This window comes from Periplaneta americana, chromosome 7, assembly GCF_040183065.1.
Source record: "Periplaneta americana isolate PAMFEO1 chromosome 7, P.americana_PAMFEO1_priV1, whole genome shotgun sequence".
In the NCBI taxonomy this organism is placed as follows: domain Eukaryota; kingdom Metazoa; phylum Arthropoda; class Insecta; order Blattodea; family Blattidae; genus Periplaneta; species Periplaneta americana.
The window spans coordinates 94,128,846-94,143,412 of record NC_091123.1 but is presented as its reverse complement, the minus strand read 5'-3'; the positions used below and the strand labels follow the sequence as shown (position 1 = coordinate 94,143,412).

Below are 14,567 nucleotides of genomic sequence, written 5' to 3'. Positions count from 1 at the left end.
GTACTGTAACACTAAAGATACTGTCAAACTCACAATTTTTATGGCAATATTTTTTTTTTCTTTTTGGAGCCAAACAACATTATTTTTCAGTGGAAAGAGTTTTCAGTCAATGACATTCTTCCAATAAGTTTGAGATCGATTTCTAATTTATTGAATGCGTTGGAAAAACTTAATGATATAGTCTTCAGGTCTAAGCGTGTCAGACGACATATGTCAGCTCCGAATTCTCATATTACGACAAACCACAGGATCACTCATAGAACGATTTTCTTCGCTATAGGCCTACTCATTTTTTAATCTTTCGAAGCCAAGTCCTCAACACATTTATATACCAGTCTGATAGGGGATCGATTTTGAGGTCGAATAATTTTGCTGAACCAGGAAATAAAGTTTAACCAAACAAAACGCCATGTCCTTTGACAAGAGTCAGACATTCAAGTCAAAACAGAAATATTCATAACATAATATCAGATAATGAGACATTATTAAACTTCTATCTAATAAGCTTTTGATAAATTTCATAAATGAGAAGGACGTATTTTGCATGATTTTGACGTAGTCAAGACAGTGCCATAGTTATGTAGGCCTAGATAAAATAATAGTCTCTAGTGTGCCGATACCGGTTTATTAACAAGTTACACAGCTGAAAAAAACAGGTTAGAATTTTCGACATTTTTCGAAGCCAAATCCCAGGATTATCATCTCACAGTCTCCATTAAACTTTGCTTTATGTGTCGGGCATCGCAAATTTGAGATAGACTTTACCTTAAGGTTAGTTCCACAACTGTTTCCTGCCGCTTGAAATATACATTTAAATTAGGATTAATAGACTTCGTGCCTTCAATGCAATGGAAACGATTAATTTTTTAATTAAAATTAGACATCACCATGACGTCATGCATCTTGAACCTCGCAGATATTACACATTCAGTTTTCAATGTATAGGTCATATATAAAAGTCAAGATGTACTTTATGTTACTATTCAGGAGACATATGGACCAATTACAACGAAAGCGCAACTCTAATTCTCGACTTTTGTGAAATGTACGTGTCTGCTCAGCTACAAAACAGTTTCCTTGCACTCCAGATTTATGTAATGGATGATCTATCTTTACGCCCATCACTTTCCTTGTCTTTCTTATTCGTTCGAGAATCAAAATGACTGAGACTCTGATACCGAAAAGAAACGATTACATAGACAGAAAAAGCAGGAACATTTCGTAATTGAAGTTTCAAAGAGTAAATTATTCTCATCATGATAACAATAACCACTGCTAAATTATTTTTAAAGTTGTATGATTTATTTCTCTTCAAGACTGTCTTAAATTCGTCCAAATCTATTATATTTTTCCTGTAGACAGAAAATTATATTCAAGATAAGGAGCTATGAACACAGTTCAGGACCACTGGAGTAGACTAACGGTTAACACGTCTAACCGTGAAACGAGCAGATCCATGTTAAAATCCCGGTTTGAGCAAGTTACCTGGTTAAGGTTTTTCCAGGGTTTACCCTCAACTTATTAAGGGCAAATGCTGGGTAACTTTCGACGCTGAACCCTGAACTCATTTTGCTTGCATTATCACCTTCATTCCACTCAGACACTAGATAACCTTAGTAGTTGATAAAGCGTTCTAAAATACACCAAATGAAACAAAAACAGATCAGTCTCATTCATAGGCTTCAATTGCGTAGAAGAAAGTGTATGATTTTTTTTACATTAACGATTAGAGAATGTAAGCAGAAACCGAATATTAAACGCGAAGTTCGCCATATATGCTCATACGTAATGGATAAGTAACTACTTGAGGTCTGATGTTTTCAAACTGGCACTCATAATAAATAATTCGTCATCTAAATTCAGCCCACTTGCAACTGCTACTCTAGTGTAGTTTTTTTTTTATTGAAAGTGAACCGAAAACTATTTGACGTTTCATAGTCCTTGATGCACTCTGAACGATAATAGCACTGTACAACATGAAATTTGTCCTTTTTATAAAAATATGTGTATTCGATGTATTTTGTGATCGCAAAAACGAATCTGCAGTCAGTTTTTGTCCAGCACGTACTGTTTCTCCAAAATAAAAAGTTATTTAATGTTAGTGAAATGTTGCACTACTTTCACCTTATGGGATGCAACATGTCACTGAAAGTACACTTTCCTAACAGCCATCTAGACTTCTTTCCAAAAAAATCTTGGTGCTGTAAGCGATGAACAGGGGAAGAGGATTCATCAAGAAATATCTACCTTCGAAAAGAGCTTCAGTGGAAGGTGGAATTTAAGTATGCTGGCTGAATATTGCGGGTCACTCATTAGAGAGATTGCAGAAGCTGTCTACAAACGTAAAAGATAGAAAAAGAAATTTTAATTTGTGAATTTTGGCCAAACAAAGGTTGCTTTATGTGCTAGTGTAACAAATATGTGTAAATAAGTGAAGTGCGTGTACCATAAAAATGGTATGTGTTAGAAAATTTTGTTTTTCAGAAATGAACTCAGCACTTCTCATTTCGTTAAAATTACATAGTTTCATCTAGAGGACAGAAACAAAGTTTAAATTTGTTGTCCAGTGTAGGAGATACAGAGAATTATTTGTAAGTTACATTATTTATTTTCTCCTAGAGCCTCTAGCTCCTTACTTTGATTTGTAATTTCAAAATCTAAATCTAAAATTTTCACATGAATTTGATAATTTTCTTGTACACAATTCAACAAACTGACAGCCACAATTTCCTGTTGTTAAAGTATTCACCTTTTAGCAACACAGTACAGTACCATACCTCTCATACTATGTCGTATCTGACGGTTTGTCTAGCTAGTACGATATGTGTGAGGAGAGACACCTTTGGAAAAATATGTAGGCCTACTTACAATGGTTATTTTATTCTTTTCAGAAAATACTTGTAAGACCGAAAATTACTCACGCGATAAAGCCTATAACATGCTGACATGTTTAAGAGCAATGAAGAAGACGGTTGAAAGTGAACATTAACTGTCAAAAGTTTCATAAAATAACACTTTTTACTGAATATTTTACAACTTTCGAAGGGGAGGAATACTGCTCAAACTTAACTATTGAACAAAACAATGCATAAATAATATAAATACGTATTTAGTTCACATAGATATTAAATTAACACAAAATAAGAATCAAACTAATTGAAGTTTAATCTAATTATTAAAGCTCCATGAAAAATATTAATTTTGTATATTATTATAAATTGTAAGAATTGAGCCTATTTGTATAAAATAAAAAGTATATACTTTAGTATGACATGCACTACTTTTTGTTAAGGTCTATTAACCCAGACAGCATCCCAAACATTACATTACAAAAGTGACCATTATTTCCGCAGTGACTAACCGGGAACTGTTTGACAAGCCACCCTGCATAGTCAGGATACCCTTGCCCTTCACGGGATTTCGAGGCTAATTCTTATTCTTAATTCTTAATATATATATATATATATATATATATATAATTCTTAATTCTTAATATATATATATTATTCTTAATTCTTAATATATATATATATATATATATATATATATATATATATATATATATATAAATGCTATTAATTTGATTAAAACTTCGAGAGAAATCGATAATATTAAAGTATTTTGTCGTATGAATCACTCATTTCTGTTTGAAATGAAACAATAAATGCTTTGGTAAATGAATGCTATTTCAACCAACAAGTACCTATATAAATAAATTATTCTTGAAATATTACGGAAATAAAATATTCCTTGAATATTGGCGGAAATTTGTCCCTATTTAAAGCAAAATACTATGCAACTGTTCATGGTAAACGTATAATTCTTTCTCTTATAAATAATAATATTGAATCATGTAACAGGCTGAAGGAAGTAACTTCAGTTATTTTGTTATGTTGAAATGTAGTGAAAGGCAATATACCTACTGCTTTCAGTCGTTTATCTAACGACTTTGTCGAACTACGAGATTTTCCAACGTCACTTCGGTGGAACTAATGATATCGAATAGTATTTGACGAATATAGTCTGAGGATTCGCTGTGATATTAGCTGATATTCTCTAGCCTACTACTGTTAACTATAATATTATTTCTATGTGTGAGAGAAACTAATAAAAAGGAAGGTACTGAACAGGACTAAATCTTACTAGAACTTTCATTGGAACGACTTCAAATGTTAAACGAAGCGATGGCGCTTGCATCCTACTCGCCGGATCTAGTGCAGAGTAAATTTAAACTCTCTCTTAAGAGAATATGGTCAATTTCCGAAGCGATGAGCTGAAAATTTTGCTTCTTTATGCATGCTGACCATAATAACAATAGTTTGAAAGATTATTTTGAAATACATTTGAGAGCTACAAAGGGAAAACGGTGAGAGCTCTTTGTTATAAATATCACCTGAAAGGAAATAGTTGAATTTGTATGAACTACATTTTAGTTTTAACAGACATGAAGCTTATTCGGAGTTAAGTTTGGCCCATAATTTAATAGTTCGTTTAAAACAAAATTATATATACATATATATCTATTTTTTTCAATTTTTATGAACGGAAAAATAAATATCCTTCGGATGTAAATGACCGTAGATATTTTACTCTACTCCCTAAGTAATGAAATTTAATCTTTAATGAAAGATACCAATTTATCGTAGCGTCACTTGATAGTACTTTTCTGACACTTCTTGCTGAAGGGTTTCTCAATGAATTCTGTAAAATTATAGTATGGAAGATGGCTATATATTATTTTGTACTTTAATACTTAATTTAAATATGACTGTAGACTTACCAATTAACTAAATCAAACGCACATATTAAGTAAATTTTATAATATTAATAAAACGAATTATATTATTCGCAGACGGTCAGCTAATTATTTTATGAAACGGTGAATTGAGGAATAGGCCTGTAGTTTGCAATTAAATTGCGTGGGAGAATACAACGTGAAGCTTTTCACGAAAATAAGCAATGCGGAGAAGACACCATTGAAGAAGGAAACAATTTTTTTTTTTTTTTGCTCGCTGTTATTTATACTCGCTTTAACATCTTTGGTTATATCGCGAGCGAAACAAATATTAAACGAAAATTATGGAACGGTTGTCGTCTTTTACATTTCTGGAAGAAGCAACCATTACACGAAGTGCATTACTTGCAGAAACAGATTAAAAATTACACAATATATCAACTTATATTGTTATATGAAAGGGTCAATAGCTAAACGGTGTATTTTATTAAAACAAAATAATATATTCATATGTTTAATATCTAGACCTGTCTGAAACGTGGAAGCGAAACACTGCTTCTTAAACTACAAGACATGCCAGGTACATCTGACAGCAGAACAGATCTATTCTCTGAAGTCCTTTTAGTACATCGAGGAAGTATAAATTCAGGCACCAAGCGATCAGGGAACAATGTGAAAAAATAAAAGACAACACGAGACCACATTACAAGGGTGGCAAGCCTTTCAAATACTTTTATACCTCGAAGGTCCACTTCAAAATGGTAATACCATTTTTTATGAGAATTTGGAAAATTGAATAGTTTTTGGATGAATATTACATTTTGAAAATCTGGAAATGTTATGAATCTATATTTAGTGGGGGGGGGGAAAGGAGATTCAGTGTAATTTTTATTTATACAATGTATATTTAAATAAATTAATAATAATAATAATAATAATAAAATAAACGGTAGTAGTTAACATGCATGAAGATAAATGTTATTTAACCAGTATATGTTTTGGATAAACATTGCACAGAATGCAAAAATCTGTGGAAAATAATATCGTCTAATAGTAACCTAATTTTTATAGGTAAGGTGGATTGCAGTCAATTGAGACAAGTTTAGTTAAATTTTGCGTAAGAAATAACCTGTACAATTTAAGTCTGATCTTGATGCTGAGTTATTTACGTCATTACATATTGATTTGTAATAAATGATCAACAATAATTTTATTCTCTTAGTGTAAATGTTGTGAAATTTTCTTGATATCGAATTTAATTTTTGTTTAATTAGCCAAATGTAAAATAGGTATTTTTAACCATTAATATTATTTTCGATGTAAATTGAAGAATCTAAGAGTGACCACAAAGAATATTCTAATTAAACTAATAACAATTTAGAATTATTTTCTGTAGTTATTTTCTCCATTGTTCTCTTTTTCAAAGAGTGAAGAGAATAAGTTGCTTAAATTTCCTTACCACCAGTGTCAGCAATCCTCGTTCAAATAATCACATTATCGTAATATCTGTATTTAATTCTTATAGCTAGGATAAAGTCACAATATCGCAAGTGCAGTTCGTGCAGCTTCTTACCTGGTGTCGGCTCGGGGATCCAGCAGATGCTCTCGCGGGCGTCGGTGCCACTCCGGGGTACGTCAAGTGGAAGTCGTGCTGATTGCATCAACCCCCGCGCGACGCACCATGTCCGGACGCCCTTTCCAATAATTTACCCCTCCTACAGGCGCTTCGTCCTCCGTAGGCGCCGGCGCCACGGCTTCGCGTCGCCATTGGTTCCTTCTCACGAGACTCTGTCATTGGCCACCTGCACGAGATTAATGCTTCTACAAAATAACCAATGGAAATACATCAGAAACTAAAGCATTTTGCCGAAGGTAGGCGGGGCATTGTAGGTTGCCTATGTGATAGGATACAATGTGTGTGTTCTTTTTTCGAAATAGGGTGGTTATTAAAGAAGTTCCGTAGAGGAGAGAGAATGAGCGAAATAAAAGTAGTTAGAAATAAGAGACAAAGATACGTAAAAGAAGACTACCTATTTCCGGACTCCAAACTAGCAGGACGAGTATTATAGCTAAAAATTCTTTGCGACATAGATGAAAGCACCATCTTGGGAAATGCAATTTATTAGTTTCCAAGACATTATCTGATTCTCAATGTTCCCTTTATTTCAATACTTGGCACTCTTCTCTCTTCCTCCTGATCCATTTCCTCTCCCTGGCTCTTTGCACAAGGAACAATGTGCAACACGAATCGAAACAAATCCCCAGGCTCCACTTTGAGTTCTCGACAATACCCCTGGTGCTGAAACTTTGTACTACACACAAGGGAATATGCGACCTGCATTGTTTTCAACACTTTGATCATGTCGATGACCTCGCTATTTATTTCGACATAGTGGCGCAAGCCATATTATAGCGAGAGATGGATAGCACTGCAGAAGATAGATTGATGGCTTTGCTATTTCTTGGCGTAGGTAAACAAAGTTATTAATTATGAGACATTTTTTTCTGTATTACGTGTTTCAGATGTAACAGAATTGCGTGTATGTGCTTAACAATTTTTCGTTCGTTTCCTAATTTTGACGACTGCAGTAACTGTATAACATTATAAAAGAGTTTCGTACATTATTTTTGTACGACAGCATTACAAAACAATTAATAAAGAAATAGCATATCAAATTTGTAATGATGGGTACTTTTATATTATGATTCATGAAGAAAGGCATTGCTGTGACAACAGTGATGTATTAAAATTGCACGGCAAACCATTTAATAATGTATTTCATGGTATTTTGAATCGTAAAAATTGTTTAACAGAGGTGCATCTATGTACGTAAAGTACGACTTAACGGGCTAGCTCCTTTTATTTTACACTTAACCCAATCGCCTCGTTTGACGAGCTGTGGTCGCGCGAGATTTACCACAGCAAAGTCTCTTGGTAAGACATTTTAATCAGTAAGCACATACTTTCGACACAGTCTCTGATAAATTCTGCATAAAATCTTTCGTATTTATTTATTTGGCCAATTTCTTTTACAGGACACTGCACATTCATTCCCAAACTGGACATTTAAATCTGAGCGTAGGGAATTTAAATAATTTAAATAGGCCTACGAGTCCATTAGGTTAACGGGCTACACAACAGTTTCATTTAACATCTCAATCCCTCCTCCTTTTTTGCCATTCATTGAATAGTGACTGCTCCTTATAATATCGATCTCGCGATTTTCCTGGTATAATGGCTTGCTTCTTCTGCTCCTACCAATATTTCGTTAGAAATATCAATGCAATGCATTTCTACAAATTAATCTCAGACAAAACCATTTTTGTACTAAACACTTTTGCTTTATTTTCCTACCATAGTAACCGATTGCGATGTTTTTCCTATCATAGTAACTGATTAAGATATTTCTCAAGTATTATTTTTATCTACAAATTCTCAATAATTTCTGTTCCAACAACATGCAAAATACAATTATTAATTTATTTTCTCTTAAGATATAGGCCTACGATTCAAAATACCATAAAACGTTGTACAATACACGACCTATATAAGAACTCAACATGCTCACATGGATAACTAAACGAGCGACAGTGAGTTTAGTTAAATTCATATTCGCATGTTAAGTTCTACATAATGGTCTTGTAGTAAAGTAAGTAACTATAACTTCATGGCACAAGTTATGCCGTCATAATAGAAGTCATGACGTTTTAGTTGGCATGTTAATATTTTACGTCTCTGATGCAATAGTGTGACATAATAGAGAGTTTTTGTCATAACGTGTTTCTTGTTACCGTACACTATGTCATGTGACCGAGCACGGTAAATACAATAGCAGATTTTGCTATAAAGTAATTTTTGCCCAATCGTCTGTCATCGAATACGATAAAAACAAGGGACATGGAAGAAACACATACATTTTGCATTTTGTATTCAATTTTGCATTTTATTGGGAGGATTAAAGACAACACTAATATAGGCCTACTTAACATGCTTTTAAACATCAAATTACTTAGTTTGGCAGCATTTTGCACGTTTTTATTTCTCGTGCTTGCGAAAATCTACCATCGCTTATGCATTTTTATTCATTTAATAATTATTATGTCACACCCAATATACATAATGTGATAAGCTAAGACCATTGTTGAATTGTTGTGAAGTTGTTTTTTTTTTGTTTCTTGCTTTGTCTTTAATGAAGAAAAAATTTAATTTCATATTTTACATTTACAATTATTTTTGTAAATTTGCACTGTCACATTTCTTCCATACTTTGATAAAATGATCCATATTACGCTCTTTTATGGCTCGCAGGGAGAAAGGCTTTTCAGTTGCGGTCATTGTTTTCTCATGAATATCTACCCACAGATTCAAGTTTTCATAGGGATTAGTTGCAACTACTTCATGGATTAATATTAAGTCATCATTAATATTGCAACGTAGCCATTCCTGCGCCATTCTGCTCACGATAAAGATTCACGATAAACGAATGGAATTGTCGTATCACCACAGTCTAGTATATACAGGGTGAAAGGTAAGGTAGTACATTAATTAACAGGAGCCATAGATCTCATTATTTAGAGTAAGTTTTGTCAAATAAATCAAATTATAGGACTTACGGATAGCGAGATAATTGCAAGTGTTTCGAAAGCGCTGACGGCAATTGCAAGATCTCTCAACGCCGCATAAGTAGTACCCCACACCCCATGCAGTCAGCGACTTGAAGGGGTGGGTTAAGTTCAACTACCTTCCATTGTGTATCTTGCAGCAGGTGAGGGGGAGGGCGGCAGCAAACAAAAAAATGTACTGAGCTTCGGTGCAATACTTCGCGAGCTAATCTAGGGATAAATCTTCGCACAAAAATGACCTACGTAAACTCCGAATAGGGACGTAACTGTTATTTGTTTAGTTTGTGAAATTTAATGTCAGAAAATGTAAATTAATAACTCGAATGAACAAAATAGCTCTTTTCAAAAGCATATTGATTCCGTTAAGTTCAATGTTAATTGAAAAATGAGTTCTATTCAGTCAATACTTAACATAAACACAATAAACATGTTATAATAACATTTACACAGATTTTAAATTGGCGAAAATGTTTGTTTTTAAAATCTGTGTAAATGTTATTATAACATGTTTTATTGTGTTTATGTTAAGTATTGACTGAATAGAACTCATTTTTCAATTAAAATAGCTCTTGTTCGGGCGCAGTTCAACAATGAATACAGAATTATCAACTTACAATGCAATACACTAACAATAAAATATTAAGTATGGCGTAATAATTTTAATGTAAGAAGAAATACGTACAGTAATAACAAGAAATAACGTAAAAATCAGGGAATTATGTCCAAATTAGTGAAAACACTTCGGATTGAAGTTTCAGTTACAATTAATGAAAAAAACTGATGAAACTTTGTGAACAAATTGTAATTAACATTACAGTTTGTTGTTTTACGAATAACTAATTCTGGGTGTTAATAATGAAATAAAGAGTAATAAACTCTGTAAACCACATTCAACTCACATTTTACAGGTACTGTTCAAAATATCCACCATCAGCGTGCGTGCAGCTTTCACATCTTCTAGTCCAATTATGACGAACTCTGGCCGGTAGTCCTTCACTGTTCCGAATTTCTTCCGTGGCCTGGATCATGTCTAAGTACTCACGATTTGTGAACTCTGGCTACTCGTAGTTTTGAAATAAACTAAACTGTATCGCTGTACGTCCAACTGCACACTAAACACAATGTAAACATCACAACAGCTGATCAGTTGCGAGTACTACGAGACTGCCGTCCCAACAGAGATGCCAGATTTTTAGACCTTCTGTACGTCACCCGACAATCAATGTTTCCAATGTTTCTTCAATCGATTAATTCGAAATCTGTGAATTTTCTAATTAAAATACTGCCGCAACATGAACATAACAAACGTTCTCTTCGTTGTTATACAAGAAATTAAACCGTATTTCAAACAGTATTCGTAAAATTCTCGATCGAAATGTCGGCATAAAAGTATTATTTCTTCAAAAACCTCGCAAAAACGAGCAAAATGGTGTTAGACTCTTTTGTTCGCTATATTTTAAGAAATCACACCCTACAAGTAATGTACTACCTCACCTTCCACCCTGTATAGTCACGAAGCTCAAAACGTAGGGAATATGCATCCATAGATAGTTGCTAACTACTAGGATCGCTACTATCGCCTAATCACAGACAATGCGAAATAGTACCAGTACAGTCTATTGTTCCTAGTACCCTTAACAACTCAAACTTCGTGACGGTATATACTAGACTGTGGTATCACGATTTCTGATGACGATAATGTGACACATGCGTACAACATCGATCATGTGATTTTACAGTTTACCGTAAACAAAAACCAGTGTGGTAAAAACTCTCTCATATTGTGAACGATTTTCAATAACGATAAAGTTTGTTTATAATGCTGCAGTACAAAAATACATCATCATGTCTTTCCTTGAAATGGTAGTAAAACTAGAGACAACTTTCAGCTTTACTTTACTTAAAGAACCTGTGTTCTCCCAAACAAATTATAAGTTATAACCAACATGAAACGAAGTAAACGTTCGGATTCAATGGACCTAGAAAGGACACTTAATATAAAGAATATGAAGTAGAGATATGCACTCTGGCTGTCTCTTAGAATATCTTAAGATTACACTATGGTGATTGGGAGCCTTAGGCATTGAATCGACTTTCGTTTGCTCTAACAGGAATATTTGTAATTTTCTTTTAGTTAATATGAAGAATTGAAATTCATGGTGGACCGTTCAGTCGAAGTGTTCAGAAATGTATGTTGGGCCGGTATACACTTATTGAAATGTATGTCCTAATAATGTACTTATAGGCTACGACTGCGATTTCGAACCTGTCATAGTTAAGAGAGTTACTTCGCTCGCCATCAGTGTGTTGTAAAACGTTGCCGTAAATTGATAAATATCATCCCCATGCAACTGCAGTCCCAACTAAAATTCATCTTGAAGGCGCTTGAATATGGTTAGGGTAAACTTCAAAGACCTATGACGATTTTTGGAAGTATATTGCTTTTGACTTAGGTAGAGTTCAGTTAGGCCTAATAATTAATAGTTAATAGTTATTACTTTTTCTTTATTATCAAATGAATTATTATTTCCTAATGCCTTTTCTTATTTTTGGAAATTATATGAGGTATTTCACTGCAAACCCAGCCTTTTCCAATATTTTCTATTTTATACTTTCCTTTTAATCTCCGCATATTATCCATATAATCTTAATGTCGTCTATGATCTGATGCTATCTTCTTCTGTTCTGAACTCTTCTCCCGTTCACCATTCCTTCCAGTCCATCTTTCAGTAGGCAGTTTCTTCTCAACCAGGAACCCAACCAATTTCCTTTTCTTTTCCTGATCCGTTTCGGCATCATTCTTTCTTAACCCTATCTTTCCAACTCATCTTCATTTCTTATTCTCTCTGTCCATTTCACACGCTCCATTCTTCTCCATATCCACATTTCAAATACGTCTAGAATCTTCTCTTCACTTCCTCGTAATGTCCATGTTTCTGTCACGTACAGTGCCACACTCCACACAAAGCAATTCACTAGTATATTTCTTAGTTCTTTTTCTAGAGATCCGCAGAAGATGCTCCCTTTTCTATTAAAAGTTTCCTTTGCCATTGCTATCCTCCTTTTCACTTGGCAGCAGTTCATGTTACTGCTTATAGTACATCCCAAGTATGTGAAGCTCTCCACTTGCTCTATTGCCTCATTTAGTACAAGATACATGATCAGTATTATTATAATGATGATGATGATGATGATGATGATTATTATTATTATTATTATTATTATTGTAAATATTTCATTAAATTCTTTTGCAGTTGGACTCACTCACTCACTCACTCACTCACCATCCTAAGTTCTTTCCAAGATCGGATATACTCGTTAGAAACGGTAGGAGCTTCTGCATTCTCATAAGATCTTGGCGTACAGAAAAATCTATTCTGAATGTAAGATAGCTTATGAACTAGAAAATGTGTTTGAATTTTTCCTAATTGCTTCGCATATAATGTTATATTCAGAGAACCTGTTAGACAACGTTTCTTTGCACGTATGTTTTTAGTCTGATGTGAGAGAAAAGGACAAAATTCCTGTCTGCACTACGACTACTATTTACTCTTTATGCAAAGAAAAAATTAGATACGATGAGAAAACGCTAAGAATTAACTTACAGTCTCAATTTAACTTGAAGCGTATTGCTAATATTTACCATGGCGAAAAACTAACTACATTTGCGCAAACTGGGCTGTCCCAACTGCTGTAGCATCGGAACTCGGTCGCAACTGTTGTACAGAGAGCAAATTGGCTGATAATTTGCACATCAGTTAAGCTCTCACGTCACTATATTCCATATCGTTTTTATGACGATGTGAAATTATATGGAGAGGAATGCAAGATGAAATGGAGAGTGCAGGTAGAGTGATATTTATGAAGATGAAAAGAATGAGAAAACCCCCCTAAAAACCTTTATTCTCCGATCTTATTGGCCCCAGTGAAAGCCGGAGATCCAAACGCGAGTTTCTGCAATGATCACCTCTTCTACAGTTATTGTCACATCTTATGAGTACCGTGAAGTTGACAGTATTGATTACTTATTCCACAATCGTCTAGCATACTAAATGAATTTACTAAAGGAAAAGGACATCACATGAATTAGAGGTTACAGGACACGCGAACTTAGACCATTTACTAACATATGGGCCTATTATTCTGTCAACAAATTTATAATTGGCCGAGAAGTAAATTTGGATTGGAGCCTTCTTGTAATGGCGGAGTTCTTTTAATTGCAGCAAATATACGATACAGACCTACTAATTTGATTTCCTTCCGAGAAGAAGCTCGTTAGGATTTTATCAATTTATAAAACCCATTGTTCTCGGCATGGTAACCACTAGACCCCTAAGGACGACGACATAATACACAGATATTAAACCAAGAATACTTTCACATTGAGGAGTATAACGTTCTTATCAACATCTTTATTACCTCACAATTTTTAGTCTGTGGTTTAAAAATGACCACAAGATTCAGATTGGAACAAAGAAAGATTGCGGCATGGTTAGAAATGTTTCAGTTCCCCACAATGATTTTAAAAAAATATGAACTTACTTCAACAATGATCCAACATCTAAATTAACCATTTACCGCATTTATGACAAGTTCGTCGAAACCGGCTCAGTTGTTGGCAATTACAAAGCGAACAGCGGTCGACCATAATACAAGCCGATTCCTTGAAAAAAACTTGCTGTACAAAAGGCTTGCTGTAGTCAAGCAAATCAACAAGACCATGTGCTGCAGAATCTGGTCTCTCCAGGTGAACTGTATGGAAAATCTTGGAATGCGGCCATATCATATGCAGATTGCACTGGCCCTATCTCTTGGATTGGTAGAGGAGGACCAAAGCAGTAACCAACATGTTCTCATAATCTTACTCCCTACAATTTTTAGGTGTTAGGTATATTAAAAAAAATCACATATATGCAGCCAAGCCACGTAATGTTGACGATCTGAGGGGGGGAGAGGAAATGACGTATGCAGCAAATCCACAAGAAATTTGCATCCAAGTTCTTACTTGTTTTGAACACGATGGTGAACAAGTGGAGAAATTGACGGGTTTCATGGAAAAAGAGGGTGGCTCCACTTCTTGGTCAAATTAATGTTTTGTTTATTTGATACGTTAAAAATATGTCCGATCTTTTAGTACAAGAACGGTATGATTCCGAGCATTTAGTAGAAAGTTACAGTGGAATTGGAGCTGAGCTCCAAATCGTTTCGT

General features: G+C 34.3%; 1 protein-coding gene across 3 annotated transcripts in view; it reads right to left on the bottom strand.

Annotated features, from left to right (window-relative positions):
• The window catches only part of VGlut (Vesicular glutamate transporter), a 569,182-nt gene extending 562,752 nt beyond the window's left edge, over positions 1–6,430 (bottom strand). For 2 of the 3 annotated variants that reach the window (XM_069831082.1, XM_069831084.1), the window contains exon 1: positions 6,309–6,430. The gene's annotated coding sequence lies outside the window, so the exon portion shown is untranslated. Of the gene's footprint in view, positions 1–6,194; positions 6,246–6,308 lie in introns of those variants that run through there. The other variant, XM_069831083.1, reaches the window with a different exon arrangement.
• Between the last annotated feature and the right edge of the window lie 8,137 nt (positions 6,431–14,567).